Here is a 24554-nt window from a genome sequence, read left to right as displayed (position 1 = left end):
AAACAGCGTTGGGCCAAGCAAAATACAACTGCGTCACATGTAAGTGACCACCCTCTGTTGATTTCAGCTGTCAGATTTGTGGCCCAAGACTGGTTAACCCTTGCAAAACTACAGCTACTTATTCAAAATGGTAAAATATGGTGTGTGTGCCCACTTTGCCAGTGTATTTCATGCCCAAAACAGCGTTGGGCCAGGCAAAATACAAGTGGGTCACATGCAAGTGACCACTCTCTGTTGATTTCAGGTGTCAAATTTGTGGCCCAAGACTAGTTAACCCTTGCAAAACTACAGCTACTTATTCAAAATGGCAAAATATGGTGTGTGTGCCCACTTTGCCAGTGTATTTCATGCCCAAAACAGTGTTGGGCCAGGCAAAATACAAGTGGGTCACATGCAAGGGACCCTACTCTGTTGATTTCAGGTGTCAAATTTGTGACAGAAGACTTATTAACCCTTGCGAAACTGAATGATCTGAATAAGAAGCTGGAGTTCGAATAAGAAGTGAATAAGAAGCTGGAGCTTGAATAAGAAGTGAATAAGAAGCTGGCCGAATAAGAAGCTAACTTCAGCCTCGTTCCGACCATCTATAAATCAGGCCCTCTGTCCCAGCCTACCTAATTACAGGTATACAGTACATAGTTGGTCAAGTGCTGAAATGTTTGTCATGTCATTTTTATGTTCCAAAAAAGACCTGTACAGTAGTGTAAAAAGCGGCATGGTGCAATGCTGCAGGTATGACTTATTAGGAACTGCACTTCTCTGTGAGCCAGCAGAGTGTGAGGCACTCATTTCCTAGCTGGATGAGTAAATGTTTTCAGTCTGTATTCTGTCCCTGCCCACAATGACTGTGTCAGTGCTGGGAAACTATGTGATTACAAAGTACAGCAGGAAAAAGAACTTCTGTGCACAGTAGGCTGGACTATCCTGCCTTTGAGCTGAAGAGGAAATACGTGCAGCACAATGATAAGAACGGCAGAGTAGACATCTGTTGTCCATAGGAGAAGACCACAGCCTCATCTAACTCTCCCCAGCCAGGTGACCGTAATGCAAGGTAAGTTATCAAGTGTCATTCTGATCTACTGACAGTGTGCTGACAAATGCTGCTTCTTGGAAAGAAGCCTGGTGGGATTACTGATTAGAGATTGATTTTTTTACAGCACTAGGGCATATGCCAGCTCTATATAAATAAATGTGAATAAGAATGCTTTGCACTTATTATATGTGTTGGTATAAAATGCGTCTGAATCATACTTACCGACATTCTGGCTGCTCTCTGCGGGAGAGAGCAGCTAGGTCGGCTCAGCGGGCGGGCAGGGGAGGCTGTGATGTAAAGGAGGGGGTGGCCGGAGGCGGGACAGGGGTGGAGTAAGGGTGGGATGGGGCGGAGCAAGGGCGGGGTCACAGTGGCACCTCCTTTAAGGCCCCCCCCGCTCTGTAATGCCGCGATCAACGGCATTACACTGCAGGGGGCGTGGCTATGATGACGCGATTCAGCAAGAATCGCGTCATCGACTGCCCGGACCGCCCACTTTACACACTAAGTGGGCGGAAGGGCAGGGGGGACCCCGCAAATCGGGAGACTTGCCTGCTCTTCCGGGGGGCCGGGAGGGTCACCCGATTTTCGGGAGCCTCCCGGCCATTCCAGGAGAGTAGGCAAGTATGGTCTGAATACATGTCTTCTGGTACAGTACTTTTTGTGAATATTGTTAATGAGGTTGTGACTGTTGCTCTGAAGGTGCATACACACGGTGAGATTCGGGCTAACCCTGATTCTCACTGTGCGACAGGGGCTAGGTCGGCATCGCATGCACATAATGACTGTGCTTGCGATACTGACTATGTGCGATTTTGGCTAAGTATCAATTTTGACTATCTTTTCTATGAGATAGTCAAAATTGACTTACCTGCACAGTCTATCTAGGCTTGCGATGCCGACCGCGCGGGAACGCGCATCGGCATCGCAAGGTGACTTTCACCTTGGATCGGCACTAACTTTTTTTTTACGATTTTGACTATATAGTCAAAATCGTAAGAAAATATCTCACCGTGTGTACACACCAATACAGATGATTGCATACCACCCAACCTGACCCTCTCCAGGATGGACACAATGCTCTGTTCCTGGACTTCCCTCTTAATGCATGATTGCCATCACCTGTGGTGAAACACCTTTCTTATCCATTAACCTGTTCAACACAGGCAGCTGCCGGCAATCATACACTAAGTGGGACAGAGCCGGCCCTAACCAATATGATGCCCTAGGCAAGATTTTGGCTGGTGCCCCCTAGCACCACTGCTGGTTCTGCCTCTGACCTTTCATGTCTTTCCCAGCACAATCACCCCTCACCCTTAGCAGTCCTTGTACCCCCTATATTTTAAATAGGAACAGTTTGCACATTTGACGCACAGCCCAAAAAGGGGCATCTTCTTCCATTATTAATGCCCTTATACACATAATGACACACATAGTGCCCCCTACACATTTGCTGCACATTATTAGTGCCCCTATACACATAATGACACACATACAGTAGTACCATGTTACACATATGCCGCACATTATTAATGCCCTTATACACATAATGACACACATAGTGGCCCTTTACACATATGTTGCACATTATTAATGCATTTTTACATGACACACATAATGCTCCTTACACATATTCTGAACACTACTGCACAACCAACCCACTCACATGCACACAGCACTCACACTGCCACTAACACTGCGACCTCTGCCTCTGCTTGGATACAGATGTGTTCTCACAAATCTTGCATCAATGCTAACGTCGGGCACTTTTTTTTAATGAAAATGCATCTTATTTGCATTGCTATGTGGCTAGGATGCACAAGCAGCTTCTGCTGATTAAACTGATATGCAGCATGCCTATATACTGTGTGAGACTGTGGCTGTATCTGCATATGAAATGCTACATACAGAATATAGGCATGCCACATATCATTTTAATCAGCAGAAGCTGATGATGCCCCTAGGCATATCAAATGCCCTAGGCAATTGCCTAGTTTGCCTATGCCTAGGGCCGGCTCTGAAGTGGGAAGTCCAGAAGCAGAGCATTGTGTCCCTCCTGGAGAGGGTCATGTTGGGGGGGTATGTGATTGATAGGTTTAGTCATACTTGCCTACCTGACCCTCTCCATGAGGGAGAAAATGCTCTGTTCCTGGACTTTCCTGGTAATGTATGATTGCCATCACCTGTGGTGAAACACCTTTCTTATCAATTAACTAGCTCACCACAGGTGATGGCAATCATACATTACCAGGAAAGTCCAGAAACAGAGCATTTTGTCCCTCATGGAGAGGGTCAGGTAGGCAAGTATGAACTGTTTAGTCAGTCACTATATGCTGGTGACATTCACTTTAATAAATGCCAAACTATTAAGTTTAAAGGGATACCAGTACTTACTTTATTGTATTGTGCACTTTAAATTTGGGTTTAAAAAAAATGACATCTTAGTTTTTGTTATCATCCCTGATTTATTGATGTGGACTTAGTGTATTAGAGGGGTGATGCTCGATATACCGGCTATCGGGATCCCGGCGCTCAGCATACTGGCGCCGGGATCCCGACCGCCGGGATACCGACAACTATTCTCCTTCTTGGGGTGTCCACGACACCCCTGGCGGGAGAATAAATAGCGAGGCGTGCGTAGCGCACCACCGTGCCCACTGTGTGGCGAGTGCAGTGAGCCTGCAAGGGGATCTTTTGCGCTTACCCTACTGCCGGCATTTTCCGTCTGTCGGGATCCCGGCGTCGGTATGCTGGGCGCCGGGATCCCGACAGCCGGCCACTCGTAGTACACCTGTATTAGAGTGCAGTTTTGCTGTATTACCGGACCCATTAAGCCAACTGCGGGACCAGGGTACTGAAGGTGGTTGGAACGATCTTTCTTCAGCACGGACCAGCGTGGATTGAACGTACAAATATGATGGACGGAATGACATATCATTCCATCCTTCCAAATCAATCTTACCTCAACGCTCCAGCAACCCTGATAATCTCATACACATATCTCCCACAAACTTCTACCGCCCGGCGCCTATCCTGTGCCCTCTGGAATGCCAGACCTGTTTGCAACAAACTGGCCCCCACTCATGACCTTTTCATTTCCAATTCCCTGCACCTCCTGTCCATTACAGAAACCTGGATTACTCCCTAAGACACCACTTCTCCTGCTGCACTCTCTGCTGGGGGCCTCACATTTGCACAAACACCCCGCCCCAGGGGTCACCATGGTGGTGGTGTTGGGATCCTTTTTACCCTATACCTACACATGCCAACTTATACCTCCAGAACCATCCCTTACATTCTCTACATTTGAGGTCCATGCGATACGCCTCTACCAACCTACTAATCATCGAGTTGTTGTCATTTACCGTCCACCTGGCATTTCCTCCAAAGTCCTTGTCAACTTTGCTTCCTGGCTTCCTCACTTCCTCTCTTCTGACATTCCCTCCATTATCTTAGGTGATTTCAAAATCCCTATCGATAACCCCACAAAATCACCTGCCTCTAAACTAGAGATGAGCGCCTGAAATTTTTCGGGTTTTGTGTTTTGGTTTTGGGTTCGGTTCCGCGGCCGTGTTTTGGGTTCGAACGCGTTTTGGCAAAACCTCACCGAATTTTTTTTGTCGGATTCGGGTGTGTTTTGGATTCGGGTGTTTTTTTCAAAAAACACTAAAAAACAGCTTAAATCATAGAATTTGGGGGTCATTTTGATCCCAAAGTATTATTAACCTCAAAAACCATAATTTACACTCATTTTCAGTCTATTCTGAATACCTCACACCTCACAATATTATTTTTAGTCCTAAAATTTGCACCGAGGTCGCTGTGTGAGTAAGATAAGCGACCCTAGTGGCCGACACAAACACCGGGCCCATCTAGGAGTGGCACTGCAGTGTCACGCAGGATGTCCCTTCCAAAAAACCCTCCCCAAACAGCACATGACGCAAAGAAAAAAAGAGGCGCAATGAGGTAGCTGTGTGAGTAAGATTAGCGACCCTAGTGGCCGACACAAACACCGGGCCCATCTAGGAGTGGCACTGCAGTGTCACGCAGGATGGCCCTTCCAAAAAACCCTCCCCAAACAGCACATGACGCAAAGAAAAAAAGAGGCGCAATGAGGTAGCTGACTGTGTGAGTAAGATTAGCGACCCTAGTGGCCGACACAAACACCGGGCCCATCTAGGAGTGGCACTGCAGTGTCACGCAGGATGTCCCTTCCAAAAAAACCCTCCCCAATCAGCACATGATGCAAAGAAAAAGAAAAGAAAAAAGAGGTGCAAGATGGAATTGTCCTTGGGCCCTCCCACCCACCCTTATGTTGTATAAACAAAACAGGACATGCACACTTTAACCAACCCATCATTTCAGTGACAGGGTCTGCCACACGACTGTGACTGATATGACGGGTTGGTTTGGACCCCCCCCAAAAAAGAAGCAATTAATCTCTCCTTGCACAAACTGGCTCTACAGAGGCAAGATGTCCACCTCATCTTCACCCTCCGATATATCACCGTGTACATCCCCCTCCTCACAGATTATCAATTCGTCCCCACTGGAATCCACCATCTCAGCTCCCTGTGTACTTTGTGGAGGCAATTGCTGCTGGTCAATGTCTCCGCGGAGGAATTGATTATAATTCATTTTAATGAACATCATCTTCTCCACATTTTCTGGATGTAACCTCGTACGCCGATTGCTGACAAGGTGAGCGGCGGCACTAAACACTCTTTCGGAGTACACACTTGTGGGAGGGCAACTTAGGTAGAATAAAGCCAGTTTGTGCAAGGGCCTCCAAATTGCCTCTTTTTCCTGCCAGTATAAGTACGGACTGTGTGACGTGCCTACTTGGATGCGATCACTCATATAATCCTCCACCATTCTATCAATGTTGAGAGAATCATATGCAGTGACAGTAGACGACATGTCCGTAATCGTTGTCAGGTCCTTCAGTCCGGACCAGATGTCAGCATCAGCAGTCGCTCCAGACTGCCCTGCATCACCGCCAGCGGGTGGGCTCGGAATTCTGAGCCTTTTCCTCGCACCCCCAGTTGCGGGAGAATGTGAAGGAGGAGATGTTGACAGGTCGCGTTCCGCTTGACTTGACAATTTTGTCACCAGCAGGTCTTTCAACCCCAGCAGACCTGTGTCTGCCGGAAAGAGAGATCCAAGGTAGGCTTTAAATCTAGGATCGAGCACGGTGGCCAAAATGTAGTGCTCTGATTTCAACAGATTGACCACCCGTGAATCCTTGTTAAGCGAATTAAGGGCTGCATCCACAAGTCCCACATGCCTAGCGGAATCGCTCCCTTTTAGCTCCTTCTTCAATGCCTCCAGCTTCTTCTGCAAAAGCCTGATGAGGGGAATGACCTGACTCAGGCTGGCAGTGTCTGAACTGACTTCACGTGTGGCAAGTTCAAAGGGCATCAGAACCTTGCACAACGTTGAAATCATTCTCCACTGCGCTTGAGACAGGTGCATTCCATCTCCTATATCGTGCTCAATTGTATAGGCTTGAATGGCCTTTTGCTGCTCCTCCAACCTCTGAAGCATATAGAGGGTTGAATTCCACCTCGTTACCACTTCTTGCTTCAGATGATGGCAGGGCAGGTTCAGTAGTTTTTGGTGGTGCTCCAGTCTTCTGTACGCGGTGCCTGTACGCCGAAAGTGTCCCGCAATTTTTCTGGCCACCGACAGCATCTCTTGCACGCCCCTGTCGTTTTTTAAAAAATTCTGCACCACCAAATTCAAGGTATGTGCAAAACATGGGACGTGCTGGAATTTGCCCATATTTAATGCACACACAATATTGCTGGCGTTGTCCGATGCCACAAATCCACAGGAGAGTCCAATTGGGGTAAGCCATTCCGCGATGATCTTCCTCAGTTGCCGTAAGAGGTTTTCAGCTGTGTGCGTATTCTGGAAAGCGGTGATACAAAGCGTAGCCTGCCTAGGAAAGAGTTGGCGTTTGCGAGATGCTGCTACTGGTGCCGCCGCTGCTGTTCTTGCGGCGGGAGTCCATACATCTACCCAGTGGGCTGTCACAGTCATATAGTCCTGACCCTGCCCTGCTCCACTTGTCCACATGTCCGTGGTTAAGTGGACATTGGGTACAACTGCATTTTTTAGGACACTGGTGAGTCTTTTTCTGACGTCCGTGTACATTCTCGGTATCGCCTGCCTACAGAAGTGGAACCTAGATGGTATTTGGTAACGGGGGCACACTGCCTCAATAAATTGTCTAGTTCCCTGTGAACTAACGGCGGATACCGGACGCACGTCTAACACCAACATAGTTGTCAAGGACTCAGTTATCCGCTTTGCAGTAGGATGACTGCTGTGATATTTCATCTTCCTCGCAAAGGACTGTTGAACAGTCAATTGCTTACTGGAAGTAGTACAAGTGGGCTTACGACTTCCCCTCTGGGATGACCATCGACTCCCAGCGGCAACAACAGCAGCGCCAGCAGCAGTAGGCGTTACACGCAAGGATGCATCGGAGGAATCCCAGGCAGGAGAGGACTCGTCAGACTTGCCAGTGACATGGCCTGCAGGACTATTGGCATTCCTGGGGAAGGAGGAAATTGACACTGAGGGAGTTGGTGGGGTGGTTTGCGTGAGCTTGGTTACAAGAGGAAGGGATTTACTGGTCAGTGGACTGCTTCCGCTGTCACCCAAAGTTTTTGAACTTGTCACTGACTTATTATGAATGCGCTGCAGGTGACGTATAAGGGAGGATGTTCCGAGGTGGTTAACGTCCTTACCCCTACTTATTACAGCTTGACAAAGGGAACACACGGCTTGACACCTGTTGTCCGCATTTCTGGTGAAATACCTCCACACCGAAGAGCTGATTTTTTTTGTATTTTCACCTGGCATGTCAACGGCCATATTCCTCCCACGGACAACAGGTGTCTCCCCGGGTGCCTGACTTAAACAAACCACCTCACCATCAGAATCCTCCTGGTCAATTTCCTCCCCAGCGCCAGCAACACCCATATCCTCCTCATCCTGGTGTACTTCAACACTGACATCTTCAATCTGACTATCAGGAACTGGACTGCGGGTGCTCCTTCCAGCACTTGCAGGGGGCGTGCAAATGGTGGAAGGCGCATGCTCTTCACGTCCAGTGTTGGGAAGGTCAGGCATCGCAACCGACACAATTGGACTCTCCTTGTGGATTTGGGATTTCAAAGAACGCACAGTTCTTTGCGGTGCTTTTGCCAGCTTGAGTCTTTTCAGTTTTCAAGCGAGAGGCTGAGTGCTTCCATCCTCATGTGAAGCTGAACCACTAGCCATGAACATAGGCCAGGGCCTCAGCCGTTCCTTGCCACTCCGTGTGGTAAATGGCATATTGGCAAGTTTACGCTTCTCCTCCGACAATTTTATTTTAGGTTTTGGAGTCCTTTTTTTACTGATATTTGGTGTTTTGGTTTTGACATGCTCTGTACTATGCCATTGGGCATCGGCCTTGGCAGACGACGTTGCTGGCATTTCATCGTCTCGGCCATGACTAGTGGCAGCAGCTTCAGCACGAGGTGGAAGTGGATCTTGATCTTTCCCTAATTTTGGAACCTCAACATTTTTGTTCTCCATATTTTAATAGGCACAACTAAAAGGCACCTCAGGTAAACAATGGAGATGGATGGATTGGATACTAGTATACAATTATGGACGGGCTGCCGAGTGCCGACACAGAGGTAGCCACAGCCGTGAACTACCGCACTGTACTGTGTCTGCTGCTAATATATAGACTGGTTGATAAAGAGATAGTATACTCGTAACTAGTATGTATGTATAAAGAAAGAAAGAAAAACCACGGTTAGGTGGTATATACAATTATGGACGGGCTGCCGAGTGCCGACACAGAGGTAGCCACAGCCGTGAACTACCGCACTGTACTGTGTCTGCTGCTAATATATAGACTGGTTGATAAAGAGATAGTATACTCGTAACTAGTATGTATGTATAAAGAAAGAAAAAAAAAACACGGTTAGGTGGTATATACAATTATGGACGGGCTGCCGAGTGCCGACACAGAGGTAGCCACAGCCGTGAACTACCGCACTGTACTGTGTCTGCTGCTAATATATAGACTGGTTGATAAAGAGATAGTATACTCGTAACTAGTATGTATGTATAAAGAAAGAAAAAAAAACCACGGTTAGGTCACTGGTATATACAATTATGGACGGGCTGCCGAGTGCCGACACAGAGGTAGCCACAGCCGTGAACTACCGCACTGTACTGTGTCTGCTGCTAATATATAGACTGGTTGATAAAGAGATAGTATACTCGTAACTAGTATGTATGTATAAAGAAAGAAAAAAAAAACACGGTTAGGTGGTATATACAATTATGGACGGGCTGCCGAGTGCCGACACAGAGGTAGCCACAGCCGTGAACTACCGCACTGTACTGTGTCTGCTGCTAATATATAGACTGGTTGATAAAGAGATAGTATACTCGTAACTAGTATGTATGTATGTATAAAGAAAGAAAAAAAAACCACGGTTAGGTGGTATATACAATTATGGACGGGCTGCCGAGTGCCGACACAGAGGTAGCCACAGCCGTGAACTACCGCACTGTACTGTGTCTGCTGCTAATATATAGACTGGTTGATAAAGAGATAGTATACTCGTAACTAGTATGTATGTATAAAGAAAGAAAAAAAAACCACGGTTAGGTGGTATATACAATTATGGACGGGCTGCCGAGTGCCGACACAGAGGTAGCCACAGCCGTGAACTACCGCACTGTACTGTGTCTGCTGCTAATATATAGACTGGTTGATAAAGAGATAGTATACTCGTAACTAGTATGTATGTATAAAGAAAGAAAAAAAAACCACGGTTAGGTGGTATATACAATTATGGACGGGCTGCCGAGTGCCGACACAGAGGTAGCCACAGCCGTGAACTACCGCACTGTACTGTGTCTGCTGCTAATATAGACTGGTTGATAAAGAGATAGTATACTACTAATATTATATATACTGGTGGTCAGGTCACTGGTCACTAGTCACACTGGCAGTGGCACTCCTGCAGCAAAAGTGTGCACTGTTTAATTTTAATATAATATTATGTACTCCTGGCTCCTGCTATAACCTATAACTGGCACTGCAGTAGTGCTCCCCAGTCTCCCCCACAATTATAAGCTGTGTGAGCTGAGCAGTCAGACAGATATATAATATATATAGATGATGCAGCACACTGGCCTGAGCCTGAGCAGTGCACACAGATATGGTATGTGACTGACTGAGTCACTGTGTGTATCGCTTTTTTCAGGCAGAGAACGGATATATTAAATAAACTGCACTGTGTGTCTGGTGGTCACTCACTATATAATATATTATGTACTCCTGGCTCCTGCTATAACCTATAACTGGCACTGCAGTAGTGCTCCCCAGTCTCCCCCACAATTATAAGCTGTGTGAGCTGAGCAGTCAGACAGATATATAATATTATATATAGATAATAGATGATGCAGCACACTGGCCTGAGCCTGAGCAGTGCACACAGATATGGTATGTGACTGAGTCACTGTGTGCTGTGTATCGCTTTTTTCAGGCAGAGAACGGATTATAAATAAAAGTGGTGGTCAGTCACTGGTCACTATCAGCAAAACTCTGCACTGTACACTACTGAGTACTCCTAATGCTCCCCAAAATTAGTAAATCAAGTGTCTAAACGGAGAGGACGCCAGCCACGTCCTCTCCCTATCAATCTCAATGCACGTGTGAAAATGGCGGCGACGCGCGGCTCCTTATATAGAATCCGAGTCTCGCGATAGAATCCGAGCCTCGCGAGAATCCGACAGCGTCATGATGACGTTCGGGCGCGCTCGGGTTAACCGAGCAAGGCGGGAAGATCCGAGTCGCTCGGACCCGTGAAAAAAAACATGAAGTTCTGGCGGGTTCGGATTCAGAGAAACCGAACCCGCTCATCTCTACTCTAAACTCCTTAACCTCATCTCTTCACTTGGTCTCTCCCAGTGGACCACTTCACCCTCCCATGTGAATGGGAGATCACTGTATCTGGTTTTTACTCACTGCTGCAATATTTCTGACTTCTCCAATTCCCCTTCTTCCGTCTCTGACCACCACCTGATCTCTTTCAACTTATCTATCACTGCTTCCCCATCTCTCTCTCCTAAGGCTACCATCACTAAGCGTAACATTGAGGCTATTGACACCTCATCCTTATCCTCCCTGTTCGACTCGCTTCTCTCTCCTATTCTCTCTCACACATGCCCTGAACAAGCTACATCCCTATACAATGCATCTCTTACTTCTGCTCTTGACTCTGTTGCTCCACCAACCACTATTCACCCTCGCAGATTAACACCTCAACCCTGGCACACCAAATGCACCAGATATCTTCAAAAAAGCTCATGTACTGCTGAGTGGAGGAAATCACTCTCTAAAGCAGACTTCCTCCATTTCAAATTCATGCTCTCATCCTTCAGTGCTGCCCTTTCCCTCTCTAAACAATCATGCTTCAAAATTCTCATCTCTACCCAGTCTTCCAACCCCTGGCGCCTCTTTGCCACTGTCAACTCCCTCCTCTGCCCACTACCACCTCCTCTCCCTTCCTCATTTTCTGCTCATGAATCTGTCACTTATTTTACATCCAAGATTGACTCCATACGTCAGGACATCACATCCCACCAGACCAGCAACCAGCCACCACCCATCCCTTGCCACCCCTCCACTTCCCTCTCACCAACTCTGACATATTTCTCTCATGTATCTGGTGAGGAAGTCATGGCCCCTCATCTGTCCCCCCCCCCCCCACAACCTCCCCACTCGACCCTATCCCCTCCCACCTCCTCCGCTACCTCTCTCCTGCCTGTTCCCATCTTGCCCACCTTCTCAATCTCTCCCTCTCATCAGGCACTGTCCCCTCTGCCTTCAAGCATGCACTCGTCTCCACTATTCTTAAAAAGCCTACCCTTGATCCAAACACCCTCTCCAACTATCGAACCATCTCTCTCCTCCCTTTTGCCTCCAAACTCCTTGAGTGTATTGTCTATAGCCGCCTCACTGCCTTTCTTTCCTCCCACTCACTGTTGACCCATTCCAGTCTGGTTTCCGTTCTCCCCACTCCACTGAAACTGCCCTCACAAAAGTGTGCAACCAAATCTAAGGGTCATTACTCTCTGCTAATTCTTCTTGACCTCTCTGCTGCTTTTGACACTGTGGACCACCCTTTCCTTCTGCAAATCCTTCACTCTCTTGGTCTGCGTGATACTGCCCTCTCCTGGCTGTCCTCCTACCTCTCTGATCGTTCTTTCTCTGTCTTCTCTCATGACACTGCCTCCCCCCACTTCAACTAAGTGTTGGTGTCCCCCAAGGTTCTGTTCTTGTTCCTCTCCTATTCTCTCTCTATACGTCCTCTTTAGGTGAACTCATTAGTTCTTTTAACTTCCAATATCACCTCTATGCTGATGACACTCAAATCTATCTTTCCTACCCTGATCTCTCCCTGGCTCTCCTCACTCGTACCTCCAACTGTCTCTCTGCTATCTCTTCCTGGATGTCCCAGCACTTTCTTAAACTCAATATGTCCAAGAATGAGCTGATCATCTTCCCACCCTCCCGCACAACCTCACCTCCCACAATCTCATTATCCATTGACGGCATGACTCCTCTAGCCCCCAAGTACGCTGTCTTGGCGTAATCCTTGACTCCTCCCTCTCCTTCAAACCACACATTCAGCACCTCTCACAAACTTGTCATTTCCATCTCAAAAACATTTCAAAGATCAGACCCTTTCTCCCCCAGGATGCCACCAAGACCATTATCCACACACTGATTATTTCCAGACTGGATTACTGTAATCTCCTCCTAAAGGGCCGTACTGACGGGAGAGATGTGTGCTGAACGATCTTAACACAGACCGCTCAGCACACATCTCTTTCCCCGCTCAGCACAGCGCGATGTGCTGAGGGAGGGGGGGCGACGACGGGGTCCGCTCACTTCACACAGCGCTGAAGTGAGGGACCCGCTAGACTGAGCCTGCATGCAGGCTCAATCTATCACCGACGATCACAGGGGGGCATACACACGGCAGATCCGTGCTTAAAATCTAAGCAATCTAGTCAGATTGTTTAGATTTTAAACACGGATCTCTCCGTGTGTACCCCCTTTACTGGCCTCCCTGACAATTACCTCTCTCCACTCCAATCTATCAATGCTGCTGCCCGGCTTATCTTCCTCACCAAACGCACTACATCCACCTCCCCTCTCCTGCAAGCCCTTCACTGGCTTCCCTTCCCTTTCAGAATCCAATTCAAACTTCTCACACTCACTTACAAAGCCCTCACTCACTCCTCTCCCATTTACATCTCTGACTTTATCTCCGTTTACTCTCCCACCCGTCCTCTTCGCTCTGCTAATGCACGCCGACTCTCCTGTCTTCTGATTACTTCCTCCCACTCCTATCTCCAAGATTTTTCACGTGCTGCTCCCTTTCTCTGGAATTCTCTACCTCTCCCCCTCAGACTCTCCACCTCTCTACAGAACTTCAAACGGGCTCTCAAGACCCATTTCTTTACCAAACCCAGCCAAATCTCATCCTAACCCTCTGTCCCACGCCCGATCTACCCCATCTGTGTCACCCCTGTCTGTCTGCCCCTCCCCTTTAGAATGTAAGCTCTTTCGAGTAGGGCCCTCTTCCCTCATGTGCTTATCCTTTTCTTACTTTAATAATCCTCAACTGCCCAAATCCTGCAGTTCTCGGTCACCCTGATACTTATCTCAGTGTCGTCTACTGATGTAGTTATGCTTAGTTACCCTGTACTTGTCCGATATTGTCTTCAACTGTAAGTCACTGGTTTCCTGTTTTGATTATGTGCATACGTACGCTGTAATTGGGCGCTGCGGAACCCTTGTGGCACCATATAAATAAAGGATAATAATAATAATCCTTAATTTACGCAGCACTAGGTTGCTAGTGATGTCTAGCGGCGGTAGTGCACCAACCGGAAGATGTCGCTAGCGACTGCGGGAGCGATGAAATCATGCATACATAGTACTAGGCGTTATGTATGATTTGTTGCGACGATATCGGTCTAGTGTGTACCCGGACTAACAGTATATCCAATACTATGAAATAAAGATTACCAAATCAACCAATCAATTAATCATCCAGTAGGATTATGTGGAACATTTTCATTCTAAAAGATTGGCTTGAAGTAATGGAAGTTTGTGTATTGTAATCATATAATCATAAATTGTAGCAATTTTAGCTAATCTCAACAGTTTACGTTACTGCCTCACAGTCCTGAAGTCATGAGTTAAATTCCTGACCAATACACTATCTGTGTGGAGTTTGCACGTTCTCCTCGGATTTGCATTGGTTTCCTCTGGGTGCTCCAATGTCCTCCTTCACTCTAAAAACACAGTAATATGCTAATTGGTTTCTGTCAATAAATGAACCCTAGTGTTTGAGTGTGTCCCCGTGGTAGGAAATATAGGCCCTCATTCCGAGTTGATCGGTCGCAAGGCGAATTTAGCAGAGTTACACACGCTAAGCCGCCGCCTACTGGGAGTGAATCTTAGCTTCTTAAAATTGCGACCGATGTATTCGCAATAATGCGATTACTAACTACTTAGCAGTTTCAGAGTAGCTCCAGACTTACTCTGCCAGTGCGATCATTTCAGTGCTTGTCGTTCCTGGTTGACGTCACAAACACACCCAGCGTTCGCCCAGGCACTCCCACCGTTTCCCCGGCCACTCCTGCGTTTTTTCCGGAAACGGTAGCGTTTTCAGCCACACGCCCCTGAAACGCCGTGTTTCCGCCCAGTAACACCCATTTCCTGTCAATCACATTACGATCGCCGGAGCGAAGAAAAAGCCGTGAGTAAAAATTACTTTCATCATAGTAAAGTTACTTGGCGCAGTCGCAGTGCGAACATTGCGCATGCGTACTAAGCGGATTTTCACTGCGATGCGATGAAAAATACCGAGCGAACAACTCGGAATGAGGGCCATAATTGTAAATTCCACTGGGGCAGGGACTGATGTGAGTGACTGAAATACTCTCTGTAGAGAGCTGTGTAATATGTGCGCACTATATAAATAACTGGTAATAATGTAAATATATTGCTTCTTTATTGAGCATGCACTGCAAAGATGTTTCTGTTCTGTGTTTGTGTGCCCGAAGCTATCACTTGCTTTTTGATCTATGGGCCTAATTCAGACTGGATCACTGCAGCGGCAGCAATCGCAGTGTGAAGCCCTATGGGGAGTGTGCACGTGCACCCGGGAGGCCCAGGGCTGCGATCGCCTCTGCCTGATTGACAGGTAGAGGCGGTCACGGGGCTGGAGGGGGCGTGCCAATGGTGTTAGAACGCCGTTGGTTAGGCGTAATCCGGACAATGCAGGAGTGTCCAGACTGCTGTAAGGTCGGCCCGTGGCGGCTGCGTGACGTCACACGCAGCTTCTGCGACCAAAATTTAGCACATCTACAGTCAGATCTGAATCACCCCCTGTGTTCCGATCAAGAACAATCACATTGTAATGTGTGTGCCTCAGATGTATACAGATGTGACTGCTAAGAAATACAATAATTTATAAAAACAAAAATATATGTGGTCAGAGCTGCAATCAATTCAAGTGATTGGATGTATATTAAATTAAAGATATAAGTGGTACAGATGGGTCCATGTTTATCTTGGCCTTTAATAGGATTAATTGAGCCAGGTCAGTCAGACTTAATCCCCTGCTGTAATGACTTAATCCCCTGATGTATTGTTCTCTGTATTGTATTGCAGCTGAGAACAATAGATGAAGGGCTTATGTTAATAAACCATGGTGTGCCTAGGCGCAGCAAAGAAGGCAAGATAAATGTGGACCCATCTGTATATGAAAAAGGGCAAATAAGTGTCATAGTGGGACCTCCGAATACTTTGGACCTGGCATTAGTTAAAAAATCACTAAATAAATGAAATTACACACCAGCTGGCTGCAAACTGGGATAGGACAGCTGCTTCACTGCCAATCTAAAATGCACACAGAAAAAAGGTTCTCGGTTGTGCCCAGCTGGTGTAATAAATTAAGTAACCACATATAACAGCAATATATAACAAAAAATATTTACTGTATAATAAATAGACAACAGATATCATACATATAATATAACATCTAAAATAAGGTAAATCTATTGAACTGCAGCAATATAAGCATGTAGAATAAGAGTTAATCACACAGTCATTATGGAGCACATTCTGCTCTGCTCAAATATGGGTCTAGAGTTAATGCTTCAAGGTACATTGGCCCTCATTCCGAGTTGTTCGCTCGGTATTTTTCATCGCATCGCAGTGAAAATCCGCTTAGTGCGCATGCGCAATGTTCGCACTGCGACTGCGCCAAGTAACTTTACTATGATGAAAGTATTTTTACTCACGGCTTTTTCTTCGCTCCGGCGATCGTAATGTGATTGACAGGAAATGGGTGTTACTGGGCGGAAACACGGCGTTTCAGGGGCGTGTGGCTGAAAACGCTACCGTTTCCGGAAAAAACGCAGGAGTGGCCGGGGAAACGGTGGGAGTGCCTGGGCGAACGCTGGGTGTGTTCGTGACGTCAACCAGGAACGACAAGCACTGAACTGATCGCACAGGCAGAGTAAGTCTGGAGCTACTCTGAAACTGCTAAGTAGTTAGTAATCGCAATATTGCGAATACATCGGTCGCAATTTTAAGAAGCTAAGATTCACTCCCAGTAGGCGGCGGCTTAGCGTGTGTAACTCTGCTAAATTCGCCTTGCGACCGATCAACTCGGAATGAGGGCCATTGCTTCCAGCATAGAGTCAGTGGTGGATTGCAGTGAATACATTGTGAATCTCTGGAATGCTCCACATTTGGAGCATTCCACTGCAAGTATATAATGGGGCCGCAGGTAATTAGATCAAAGTCAGCACAATGAAAGTCACAGTCATGCTATTACCACTTTTCCCTCTAAATGCCGGCTTCAACCCGGATGCGACCCAGCTGAGATCCTGATCAGACTGGCGGCAGGTCCCAACTATTGCTGGGTCGGTGATGTCAGTGGTCACGTGTGCAGTCCCGGTGCTAGGAGATGATCTCCTAGTGCCAGCTCTCCCTAGGCAGTAAATGGGTCCCGGGTCGTATCAACCCTGCTTACCTATTTACACTGCACCGCGACCTGGATCCTTCAAGCCAGCCGGATTGGATTCCCAGGTCACTGGACCCGGGTAAACCCTTTTACACTGAGCCGCACCAAGGTTTTCACGGCAATAGGCTGGGTTTTTAGTGGCAGTGGAAAAGGGGTATCTGTGGGAATGATATCACTCATGCTAACAAATGGCAGCAGCCTCTGCAGCCCAAATGAATCCAATGTACAGGGCACTCCCGATCACCGGACACCCTCTATCTTTACCCAATAAGGGGAGTAAATGTGGTGGATTATTTTCAATTTTGTCCCACAGCAGTTGGCCAGCGTCTGGCTGATCTCCATCTGACAGGGGACTTCACAGAGGTTAACAATTTATTTACTTCAATTCACTGCTTGCTCTATACTGGAAGCAATTTACCTGGAGATATGAACTTTGAAGACCCATATTTCAGCATAGCAGAAGTGCTCCATAACGACTGTGTGATTCATTTTTATATGCTTAATACTTATCTGTCTGAGGAAGTAGTCCGTGAACGGCTAAAAAAAATTAAGACTAATAAATCTCCTGGTCCAGATGGCCTACATCTTAGGGTTCTGATGGAGCTAAATGCTGAAATAGCAAGGCCGCTGTATCTGATTTTGACTGAGTCACTTAGATCAGGCATGGTACCAAAGGACTGGCGTATAGCGAATGTAGTCCCAATATTTAAAAAGGGTATTAAACTTCATCCTGGTAACTATAGACCGGTTAGTCTGACATCAATAGTGGGTAAACTATTGGAAAGTATACTAAGGGACAGCATACAGGACTACTTGGAGAACTCCCATGCTATTAATAAGAACCAGCATGGTTTTGTGAGAAATAAGTCATGTCAAACTAATTTGATTAGATTCTATGAGATAGTAAGCGACAATCTCGACCAGGGTAACGCAATAGATGTGGTTTATCTGGATTTTGCAAAAGCTTTCGACACAGTTCCTCACAGGAGGCTGATTTTCTAATTAAGGGAGCTCGGTATAGCAGACACTGGGGCAGATGTATTAACCTGGAGATGGCATAAGGAAGTGATAAACCAGTGATAAGTGCAAGGTGATAAACGCACCAGCCAGTCAGCTCCTAACTGTCAATTTGCATATTGGAGCTGATTGGCTGGTGCGTTTATCACCTTGCACTTAACACTGGTTTATCACTTCCTTATGCCTTCTCCAGGTTAATACATCTGCCCCACTATTTGTACGTGGGTGAGTAATTGGCTTGATAACAGGGAACAGCGAGTGGTGATTAATGGGATGTTTTCCACCTGGGCTAAAGTAATTAGTGGATTACTGCAGGGTTCTGTGCTGGGGCCATTATTATTTTATATATTTATTAATGATTTATGAGAAGGACTAGAAAGCACAGTGTCAATTTTTGCAGACGATACTAAAATATGTAGGATATTCAAGTCAGATGTGGATGTTGAGTCTCTTCGGAGCGATTTATTTAAACTGGAAGCGTGGGCAATGAAATGGTGTATGAGGTTTAATGTGGAAAAATGTAAAGTTCTCCACTTTGGGACTAAGAATATACATGCAACCTACCAATTAAATGGGGAAAATATAGGGGAAACTGTATTAGAAAAGGATTTGGGGGTGTTCATTGATAGTAGATTTAGCAGCAACACACAATGCCAAAGTGCAGCAACAAAGGCAAATAATAAGAATTTACTTACCGATAATTCTATTTCTCGGAGTCCGTAGTGGATGCTGGGGTTCCTGAAAGGACCATGGGGAATAGCGGCTCCGCAGGAGACAGGGCACAAAAGTAAAGCTTTCCGATCAGGTGGTGTGCACTGGCTCCTCCCCCTATGACCCTCCTCCAAGCCAGTTAGGTACTGTGCCCGGACGAGCGTACACAATAAGGGAGGAATTTTGAATCCCGGGTAAGACTCATACCAGCCACACCAATCACACCGTACAACTTGTGATCTAAACCCAGTTAACAGTATGATAACAGCGGAGCCTCTGAAAAGATGGCTCACAACAATAATAACCCGATTTTTGTAACTATGTACAAGTATTGCAGATAATCCGCACTTGGGATGGGCGCCCAGCATCCACTACGGACTCCGAGAAATAGAATTATCGGTAAGTAAATTCTTATTTTCTCTATCGTCCTAGTGGATGCTGGGGTTCCTGAAAGGACCATGGGGATTATACCAAAGCTCCCAAACGGGCGGGAGAGTGCGGATGACTCTGCAGCACCGAATGAGAGAACTCCAGGTCCTCCTTAGCCAGGGTATCAAATTTGTAGAATTTAGCAAACGTGTTTGCCCCTGACCAAGTAGCTGCTCGGCAAAGTTGTAAAGCCGAGACCCCTCGGGCAGCCGCCCAAGATGAGCCCACCTTCCTTGTGGAATGGGCATTTACATATTTTGGCTGTGGCAGGCCTGCCACAGAATGTGCAAGCTGAATTGTATTACACATCCAACTAGCAATAGTCTGCTTAGAAGCAAGAGCACCCAGTTTGTTGGGTGCATACAGGATAACAGCAAGTCAGTTTTCCTGACTCCAGCCGTCCTGGAACATATTTTCAGGGCCCTGACAACATCTAGCAACTTGGAGTCCTCCAAGTCCCTAGTAGGTGCAAGGCACCACAATAAGCTGGTTCAGGTGAAACACTGACACCACCTTAGGGAGAGAACTGGGGACGAGTCCGCAGCTCTGCCCTGTCCGAATGGACAAACAGATATGGGCTTTTTTGAGAAAAAACCACCAATTTGACACTCGCCTGGTCCAGGCCAGGGCCAAGAGCATGGTCACTTTTCATGTGAGATGCTTCAAATCCACAGATTTGACTGGTTTTAAACCAATGTGATTTGAGGAATCCCAGAACTACGTTGAGATCCCACAGTGCCACTGGAGGCACAAAAGGGGGTTGTATATGCAATACTCCCTTGACAAACTTCTGGACTTCAGGAACTGAAGCCAATTCTTTCTGGAAGAAAATCGACAGGGCCGAAATTTGAACCTTAATGGATCCCAATTTGAGGCCCATAGACACTCCTGTTTGCAGGAAATGCAGGAACGACCGAGTTGAAATTTCTTTGTGGGGCCTTCCTGGCCTCACACCACGCAACATATTTTCGCCACATGTGGTGAGAATGTTGTGCGGTCACCTCCTTTTTGGCTTTGACCAGGGTAGGAATGACCTCTTCCGGAATGCCTTTTTCCCTTAGGATCCGGCTTTCCACCGCCATGCCGACAAACGCAGCTGCGGTAAGTCTTGTAACAGACATGGTACTTGCTGAAGCAAGTCCCTTCTTAGCGGCAGAGGCCATAAGACCTCTGTAAGCATCTCTTGAAGTTCCGGGTACCAAGTCCTTCTTGGCCAATCCGGAGCCATGAGTATAGTTCTTACTCCTCTACGTCTTATAATTCTCAGCACCTTAGGTATGAGAAGCAGAGGAGGGAACACATACACCGACTGGTACACCCACGGTGTTACCAGAACGTCCACAGCTATTGCCTGAGGGTCTCTTGACCTGGCGCAATACCTGTCCCGTTTTTTGTTCAGACGGGACGCCATCATGTCCACCTTTGGTATTTCCCAACGGTTTACAATCATGTGGAAAAAACTTCCCGATGAAGTTTCCACTCTCCCGGGTGGAGGTCGTGCCTGCTGAGGAAGTCTGCTTCCCAGTTTCCATTCCCGGGATGAAACACTGCTGACAGTGCTATCACATGATTTTCCGCCCAGCGAAAAGTCCTTGCAGTTTTTGCCATTGCCCTCCTGCTTCTTGTGTCGCCCTGTCTGTTTACGTGGGCGACTGCCGTGATGTTTTTCCCACTGGATCAATACCGGCTGACCTTGAAGCAGAGGTCTTGCTAAGCTTAGAGCATTATAAATTTACCCTTAGCTCCAGTATATTTATGTGGAGAAAAGTCTCCAGACTTGATCACACTCCCTGGAAATTTTTTCCTTGTGTGACTGCTCCCCAGCCTCTCGGGCTGGGCTCCGTGGTCACCAGCATCCAATCCTGAATGCTGAATCTGCGGCCCTCTAGAAGATGAGCACTCTATAACCACCACAGGAGAGACACCCTTGTCCTTGGATATAGGGTTATCCGCTGATGCATCTGAAGATGCGATCCGGACCATTTGTCCAGCAGATCCCACTGAAAAGTTCTTGCGTGAAATCTGCCGAATGGAATTGCTTCGTAGGAAGCCACCATTTTTACCAGGACCCTTGTGCAATGATGCACTGTTTTTAGGAGGTTCCTGACTAGCTCGGATAACTCCCTGGCTTTCTCTTCCGGGAGAAACACCTTTTTCTGGACTGTGTCCAGAATCATCCCTAGGCACAGCAGACGTGTCGTCGGGATCAGCTGCGATTTTGGAATATTTAGAATCCACCCGTGCTGTTGTAGCAGTATCCGAGATAGTGCTACTCCGACCTCCAACTGTTCCCTGGACTATGCCCTTATCAGGAGATCGTCCAAGTAAGGGATAATTAAGACGCCTTTTCTTCGAAGAAGAATCATCATTTCGGCCATTACCTTGGTAAAGACCCGGGGTGCCGTGGACAATCCAAACGGCAGCGTCTGAAACTGATAGTGACAGTTCTGCACCACGAACCTGAGGTACCCTTAGTGAGAAGGGCAAATTTGGGACATAGAGGTAAGCATCCCTGATGTCCCGGGACACTATATAGTCCCCTTCTTCCTGGTTCGTTATCACTGCTCTGAGTGACTCCATCTTGATTTGAACCTTTGTAAGTGTTCAAAAAATTTTTTAGAATAAGTCTCACCTAGCCTTCTGGCTTCAGTACCACAATATAGTGTGGAATAATACCCCTTTTCTTGTAGTAGGAGGGGTAATTTAATTATCACCTGCTGGGAATACAGCTTGTGAATTTTTTCCCATACTGCCTCCTTGTCGGAGGGAGACCTTGGTAAAGCAGACTTCAGGAGCCTGCGAAGGGGAAACGTCTCGACATTCCAATCTGTACCCCTGGGATACTACTTGTAGGATCCAGGGGTCCTGTACGGTCTCAGCGCCATGCTGAGAACTTGTCAGAAGCGGTGGAACGCTTCTGTTCCTGGGAATGGGCTGCCTGCTGCAGTCTTCTTCCCTTTCCTCTATCCCTGGGCAGATATGATCTTATAGGGACGAAAGGACTGAGGCTGAAAAGACGGTGTCTTTTTCTGCAGAGATGTGACTTAGGGTAAAAACGGCGGATTTTCCAGCAGTTGCCGTGGCCACCAGGTCCGATGGACCGACCCCAAATAACTCCTCTTCCTTTATACGGCAATACACCTTTGTGCCGTTCGGAATCTGCATCACCTGACCACTGTCGTGTCCATAACATCTTCTGGCAGATATGGACATCGCATTTACTCTTGATGCCAGAGTGCAAATATCCCTCTGTGCATCTCGCATATATAGAAATGCATCCTTTAAATGCTCTATAGTCAATAAAATACTGTCCCTGTCAAGGGTATCAATATTTTTAGTCAGGGAATCCGACCAAGCCACCCCAGCTCTGCACATCCAGGCTGAGGCGATCGCTGGTCGCAGTATAACACCAGTATGTGTGTATATACTTTTTATGATATTTTCCAGCCTCCTGTCAGCTGGTCCTTGAGGACGGCCCTATCTATAGACGGTACCGCCACTTGTTTTGATAAGCGTGTGAGCGCCTTATCCACCCTAAGGGGTGTTTCCCAACGCACCCTAACTTCTGGCGGGAAAGGGTATACCGCCCATAATTTTCTATCGGGGGGAACCCACGCATCATCACACACTTTATTTAATTTATCTGATTCAGGAAAAACTACGGTAGTTTTTTCACATCCCACATAATACCCTCTTTTGTGGTACTTGTAGTATCAGAAATATGTAACACCTCCTTCATTGCCTTTAACGTGTGGCCCTAATAAGGAATACGTTTGTTTATTCACCGTCGACACTGGATTCAGTGTCCCTGTCTGTGTCTGTGTCGACCGACTAAAGTAAACGGGCGTTTTAAAACCCCTGACGGTGTTTTTGAGACGTCTGGACCGGTACTAATTGTTTGTCGGCCGTCTCATATCGTCAACCGACCTTGCAGCGTGTTGACATTATCACGTAATTCCCTAAATAAGCCATCCATTCCGGTGTCGACTCCCTAGAGAGTGACATCACCATTACAGGCAATTGCTCCGCCTCCTCACCAACATCGTCCTCATACATGTCGACACACACGTACCGACACACAGCACACACACAGGGAATGCTCTGATAGAGGACAGGACCCACTAGCCCTTTGGAGAGACAGAGGGAGAGTTTACCAGCACACACCAAAAACGCTATAATTATATAGGGACAACCTTATATAAGTGTTTTCCCTTATAGCATCTTTTTTATATATTTCTAACGCCAAATTAGTGCCCCCCCTCTCTGTTTTAACCCTGTTTCTGTAGTGCAGTGCAGGGGAGAGCCTGGGAGCCTTCCCTCCAGCCTTTCTGTGAGGGAAAATGGCGCTGTGTGCTGAGGAGATAGGCCCCGCCCCTTTTTCGGCGGCCTCGTCTCCCGCTCTTAACGGATTCTGGCAGGGGTTAAATATCTCCAAATAGCCTCCGGAGGCTATATGTGAGGTATTTTTAGCCAAAATAGGTATTCATTTGCCTCCCAGGGCGCCCCCCTCCCAGCGCCCTGCACCCTCAGTGACTGCCGTGTGAAGTGTGCTGAGAGGAAAATGGCGCACAGCTGCAGTGCTGTGCGCTACCTTTAGAAGACTGAGGAGTCTTCTGCCGCCGATTCTGGACCTCTTCTTACTTCAGCATCTGCAAGGGGGCCCGCGGCAAGGCTCCGGTGACCATCCAGGCTGTACCTGTGATCGTCCCTCTGGAGCTGATGTCCAGTAGCCAAGAAGCCAATCCATCCTGCACGCAGGTGAGTTCACTTCTTCTCCCCTAAGTCCCTCGTTGCAGTGATCCTGTTGCCAGCAGGACTCACTGTAAAATAAAAAACCTAAGCTAAACTTTTCTAAGCAGCTCTTTAGGAGAGCCACCTAGATTGCACCCTTCTCGGCCGGGCACAAAAATCTAACTGGCTTGGAGGAGGGTCATAGGGGGAGGAGCCAGTGCACACCACCTGATCGGAAAGCTTTACTTTTGTGCCCTGTCTCCTGCGGAGCCGCTATTCCCCATGGTCCTTTCAGGAACCCCAGCATCCACTAGGACGATAGAGAAAAGGTGTTAGCATGCATTAAAATGGGAATTGAGACAAGGAACGAGAATGTAATCCTGCCACTGTACAAATCATTGGTACGGGCGCATCTTGAGTATTGTATACAGTTCTGGGCACCACACTATAAAAGAGACATATTAGAACTTTGAAAAGGTTCAGAGGCGAGCTACCAA

The 24554-nt window shown here is 47.2% G+C and overlaps 1 protein-coding gene across 1 annotated transcript in view; it reads left to right on the top strand.

The window, feature by feature from the left end:
• Positions 1-868: 868 nt before the first annotated feature.
• Positions 869-24554, top strand: part of LOC134945364 (interleukin-4 receptor subunit alpha-like) — a 143785-nt gene continuing 120099 nt past the window's right edge. The window contains exon 1 of the mRNA XM_063934582.1: positions 869-1051. The gene's annotated coding sequence lies outside the window, so the exon portion shown is untranslated. The remainder of the gene's footprint in view (positions 1052-24554) is intronic.

Source organism: Pseudophryne corroboree, chromosome 7, assembly GCF_028390025.1.
Source record: "Pseudophryne corroboree isolate aPseCor3 chromosome 7, aPseCor3.hap2, whole genome shotgun sequence".
Lineage (NCBI taxonomy): Eukaryota > Metazoa > Chordata > Amphibia > Anura > Myobatrachidae > Pseudophryne > Pseudophryne corroboree.
Note: the sequence above shows the minus strand (reverse complement) of the source record. Positions and strands in the feature narration are given on the sequence as shown.